This window comes from Tachyglossus aculeatus, chromosome 24 (genome assembly GCF_015852505.1).
Source record: "Tachyglossus aculeatus isolate mTacAcu1 chromosome 24, mTacAcu1.pri, whole genome shotgun sequence".
In the NCBI taxonomy this organism is placed as follows: domain Eukaryota; kingdom Metazoa; phylum Chordata; class Mammalia; order Monotremata; family Tachyglossidae; genus Tachyglossus; species Tachyglossus aculeatus.
Window position 1 is genome coordinate 3,535,857 of NC_052089.1, and position 5,922 is coordinate 3,541,778.

The following is a 5,922-nucleotide window of genomic DNA, read 5'->3' on the forward strand; positions in this document are numbered from 1 at the left end:
TACTGGTAGTGAAAATCAAGCCACACTTAAGAAAGAGACCAGGCAGTCCAATTCTGAACCAAAATCCTCTTCTACTCTGTGTTCCCAGAAGGATAGATCCTTGCTGGGTGACTCTTAAACGTGATAATAATTGTGGTACTTGTTAAGTGGTTTTTATTTGTCAAGCAATGTTCTTAGTACTGGGGTAGATACAAATTAATCAGGTTGGACACAGTCCCTGTCGCACACTGGGATCACATACTTAATTTCCGTTTTTTTACAGATGTGTAAAATAATCCTTATTTTACAGATGAAAGAACTGAGGCGAAGAGAAGTTATGTGACTTGCCCAAGGTCACACAGCAGGTAAGTATTAGAGCTGGGATTAGAACCCAGGACCTTATATCTCCCAGGCCTGTGCTCTATCCACTACACCCTGCTGCTGGTTAATTCAGAACACGTATCTGTATTCATGCCTGCCTCTTGGTAATCACCAGGACAACGCAGATGCTGAGATGGCCATGTAATTTAACTGGTGATTAAAATAGTTAATAAACTCAAAGGGAACTTATAAAGATAGGTGTACTTCTATAGTCGCATATAGTATATATAATATGTGTGTGTGTTCATTCATTCATTCAATCGTATTTATTGAGCACTTACTGTGTGCGGAGCACTGTACTGAGCGCTTGGGAAGTACAAGTTGGCAACATATTGAGACAGTGTGTTTGCATTACCTAGACTACAATTATGTTCATTTGTAATTTTTCTGTGGGTTTAGATATGATATTGCTGATGATGAGGTGAATGTGAGCTAAAGAAATAAGCATTGCAGTGCAGCAAGGGGTTTCTGTCCCTCTGTCCCTCCAGATGACGCAGGAGCCAAAGACCGATGTTTCAGTCTTTCACCCTGGTCATTTGTAGAACAGGGACTACATTCCCACAGAATCCCACAGAAGCTAAGGAAAACTTAGTTTGCATACTCACCCTACACACTGACAAAGCTCACACATCTTCTGTCATGGAATCATGCTGTGCCCTGTCAGAGGAATGTTCCCTACTGTACCACCCAAAACCACTAATAGATCTAAGGGCTACTAATAAATGGCACGTTCCCTGCCCACAATGGACTGTCCCCTAGTTTGCCCACGCCTGACTTCCACAACCCCTCACCCAACATACCTGTTCTTCTCCCCAAAATCTTAGTGAGACCAACAGCCTCAATAATGGTACTTGTTAAGCACTTAATACGTGCCAAGCACTGTTAGAAGCACTGGGATAGGTACAAGCAAATCAGGTTGGACACGATCCCTGTCCCACATTGGGCTCAAACTCTTAATCCCCTTTTATAGATGAGGTAACTGAGGCCCGGAGAAGTGACGCGACTTGCTCAAGGTCACCCAGCAGCTGTGGCAATGTCGGGGTTAGAACCCAAGTCTCCTGAATCTCTTGGTCCATGGTTTATCCACTAAGCCATACTGAATCCCCCCAGCAGGAGGGAAAACCCATGCCTGACATGCCCGGGGCCCAACTTCCAATGTTTAGATAGGATCCAGCCCAGGCCCGGCGGGACAGACAGAAGGCACACCTTCCCAAACTGAGCCTCCAGGAGGCCTTCCCAGACTAAGCCCCCCCTTTTCTTCTCCTCCTCCTCCCCTCCCCACAGCACCTGTGTATATTTGTACATATCAATTACTCTGTTAATTTTATTAACGATGTGTATATAGCTATAATTCTACTTATTCTGATGGTTGTGAGAGCTGTCTACTTGTTTTGTTTTGTTGTCTCCCCCTTCTACACTGTGAGCCCATCGTTGGGTAGGGACCATCCCTATATGTTGCCGATTTGAAAGCACTTAGTACAGTGCTCTGCACACAGTAAGCGGTTAATAAATACGACTGAATACATGTATGTATGAATGAATGAATAACCCAGCTTTCCTGCAGAAAGAACCATTTATTTTCACCAAGCCCAGGGTGGAGAATGAAGTTTGACTCTGTGCTCCAGCGACAACTGGCTGACTCCCTCGGAGTACAGGAAGGCCTCTTGTTGAATGGTCATCTTCGTGCGGTGTTTAGGGGGCCCTGGACCTAGTCTACCCGGGGCCTAGGAAGACGTCTCGAGGACGATGTGTGAGAACCTGGGGGGTGAGCCCCACGAATTAGTATGGTAGAGAAGGGAGCTAGACTTTCAGGAAAGGGTGGTTTCTTGTTCCTGGATGCTGAGCTTCACTTGCATGGCTGCTTTGAGCCCGTTATCACCCAAGTCTTGGGGCTGATGTTGGACGGCTGGCCTTTGCCGAGAGAACTGAGCCACATCTTTAGCTTGGCTGAAAACGAAGCTTGAGGTGACGACTGGTTGCTCTTGCTGGCCTTCGCTGGGCCCAAGGTGGAGGAAATAGGGCTCCTGGATTTGGCTGGTCCTGGGAACTTTTCTACCAGTGCAGAGAGAGAGGCCCTGCTGTGGGCTTCTCCAGCATCCTTCTTCCCTCTCTGTGTAGGTGTGATAGCACCCAAGTGGCCTGCAGACCTGGGGAGGGCAGAGGGATGAGTTGATAGGGCGGGTAACTGGCTCATCGTTCTTCGGTCTTGGGGCCCGCATGGTTTGGCTCTGAGGTCTGGCCCGGTTCTGTGCTTCCTGGGAGTGGCGGCACTCTCTGCTATCCACTGGAGCCTGGTGGTATTCAGCAGCTGGTAAGACATGGGCCTTCTCAGATGCCTTCCCCTTCACCCAGGCGGCCACACTACAGTCAGGATGGTCGCCAGTAGGGGTAGGCTCGTGGACTACTCTCGCAGCCAGTCCGATCAGCCCTACTGCGGACACTGTGACAGGCCCAGCTAGGTAATGTATGAGAGGAAGCCCAGAAAGAAAAGCCACGTGCTTTCTCTTCAAGACGGTTTCCAGGGCCTTAACTGATTCTTCGGACAGGTCGCCAGGCTTGATTTTTCCCTGGTGGTCCCGTTGCCCAGACTTCAAACTGAGCTCCAGGAAGGACTCCATCCTCCTGTCACACCATGTAACCGACCTCCGTGGCTTCTGGTGTCTTTGTTCCAGGGACCCTGGAGTGTGAGAAGGTGGAATAGCTGGGGTCGGTTGTCTGAGGCTGGAGAGAGCTGGGGGACCCAGTGAGGAAAGAGGGGCCAGCGGGGGTGAGGTGTTGGTATCGTCCCTCCCGCTTTGTCCCAAGTAGGGAATTTCCCCAGCTCTAGACTGGTGGCGCTTTGCATCCATGTGGTCCTCTAGTGCCCACTTTTCACTTTTCAGCCTGGGGGAGTCCTCGAGTCTCAGAAACCGAGAAACGCCATCCATGACTTCCGGTACACTGTGGTCTGGGTCCTTGTTTTGGCTTGGGTCCTTGATCAGCGAGGACCCCGAGGGGGTGGACCCTCGTTGGCTGAAGCTTCCCCTCTCAGGAGAGTCATTATGGACGTCTTTTTGGTTGGCATCCTGCCCTCCCACCTGGAGCATGCGGCTCTCTGGGTATCCCTGCTCTGGGGACGATGCTGTCGATCCCTTGGTTTCACTCTGCTTGGGAACAGGGCCGGTGGAAGCGGTTGGAATTCTCAGATCCAGGGAGCCGTGACTGTTGGGGCTGATGAGAGGAGGCTGGCGGGAGGTCATGGACCCCTAGTCTTAGCCTGCAACTTGGCAGATTTTGGCTCCGTTTTCTCAAGGGCTTCCTCTTCGGGACCTGCCATTCGTCCATGGCCAAAGCGTGCGAGACTCTGCTCCCTCAGACGTTGATCCTTCTCCTCCAGCTGACGAGTTGGAGACCCTTTGCTTTGAAGGAGAATCGGGTGTCTTAGGCTCGAGGAAATTTTTGTCAACGAGGAGGACGTAAGTGGCCATGATCTGCTCTTCTGGGCAGGTTGCGTTCCTGACCCCGGACCTCGGGAGAAAGTCGTTCCGGGCCAAATCATCTTCTCCCTGTCGGTAAAGGGCAGTGAAGGTATGGAGCAGGAAGCTCTGTTCCCTAAAGACACGCCCTGGACCTTCTCTCTTAGGTGCTGGCAGGCCGTACAATCTGATTTCTCAGAGCCCGTGTCCTCGTACAGCCTGTAAAAGAATATCCACTCTTTCCAGCTGAGGGGAAGCAGATTCCCATAACTGACAGACCCGGCCTTCATGCTTTGGAGCTTTAGCAGCTGGCTCTCGGCCTGCTTCTTTTGTCTATAAGGAAGTCCACCCACCATGATCCTCAGACCTAGATAGCAATGACCGCTGATACAGTACAGACTGGGATTGGACCCTAGTTGGTGTGTGGCCAGAGCCAAGAGCGCTAACAAATACATTCGGTTTTGAACAACAAAGAGGTGGAGGTGGTTGCCAGATGGAGAACAGCAGAAGGAGAGAATGTGGCAGGGCCAGAAACTGGACCATCACAGAGAGGAAATTTCTTCTCCAGGCACCTTTCAGGACAACATAAATCAATCTTCGAGCTGAGAACAGGGGCTCCAGGATAAAGTTCTGGGCTGGGAGTCAACAAGCTTTCCTCTAAACACGGCTCCTCTATTTGCCTACTATGTGAACTCAGGCAAAGCACTTCACCGCTCTCTGCCTCAGTTTCCTCATCTGTAAAGTGGGGATTAAGTACATGGTCTTTCTCTTCATTTTATCGTAAGCCGCATGTGGGACAGGAACTGTGTCTGATCTTGTTAACTTATATCTACCTCAGTATGATACTTGGTACACGGTACAGATTTACCATTTTTATTATTTTTATGATTAAGAATAATTATTTATTTATTCTTTAATCATTATAAATATAATAAATTAATTATTTAATTTATAATTAATAAAATAATTATTTATTCACTGTTGACGGCACTACTATTCTTCCCGTCTCACAAGCCTGCAACCTGGGTGTCATCCTCGACTCCGCTCTCTCGTTCACCTCTCACAACCAAGCCGTCACCAAAACCTGCCAGTCTCAGCTCTGCAACATTGCCAAGATCCGCCCTTTCCTCTCCATCCAAACCGCTACCCTGCTTGTTCAAGCTCTCATCCTATCCCGTTTGGACTACTGTATCAGCTTCCTCTCTGATCTCCCATCCTCTTGTCTCTCCCCACTTAAATCCATACTTCACGTTGCTGCCCGGATTGTCTCTGCCCAGAAACGCTCTGGGCATGGTACTCCCCTGCTCAAAAATCTCCAATGGCTACCAATCAATCTGTGCATCAGGCAGAAACTCCTCACCCTCTGCTTCAAGGCTCTTCATCACCTCGCCCCCTCCTACCTCACCTCCCTTCTCTCCTTCTACAGCCCAGCCCACACCCTCCACTCCTCTGCTGCTAATCACCTCACCATGTCTCGTTCTCGCCTGTCCCGCCGTCGACCCCCGGCCCACGTCATCCCCCTGGCCTGGAATGCCCTCCCTCCTCTCATCCGCCTAGCTAGCTCTCTTCCTCCCTTCAAGGCCCTATTGAGAGCTCAGCTCCTCCAGGAGGCCTTCCCAGACTGAGCCCCCTCCTTCCTCTCCCCCTCCCCCCTCCGTCTCCCTGCCTTACCTCCTTCCCTTCCCCACAGCACCTGTAAATATGTATATATGTTTGTACTTATTTATTACTCTATTTATTCATTTATTTTACTTGTGCATATTTATTCTAGTTATTTTATTTTATTAGTATGTTTTGTTTTGTTGTCTGTTTCCCCCTTCTAGACTGTGAGCCCATTGTTGGGTAGGGACCGTCTCTATATTTTGCCGACTTGTACTTCCCAAGCGCTTAGTACAGTGCTCTGCACACAGTAAGCGTTCATTAAATACGATTGATTGATTGATTCCTATCAAATATACGTTAAAGCATTTCCCAAGGTGTTCCCTCTTGCCTAGCAATGCTATTGATCCTGAGAGCTCTATCGGGACAATCTACTGGCCATCCACAGTCCCAGTGTCAATGAAGTGAGGGAACCCCCACATCGGTAGTGAGAAAGGAGCCTGGTCCT

General features: G+C 49.5%; 1 pseudogene; it reads right to left on the reverse strand.

Annotated features, from left to right (window-relative positions):
- Positions 1 to 468: 468 nt before the first annotated feature.
- On the reverse strand, positions 469 to 3,599 carry LOC119945097 (annotated as a pseudogene).
- Positions 3,600 to 5,922: the final 2,323 nt, after the last annotated feature.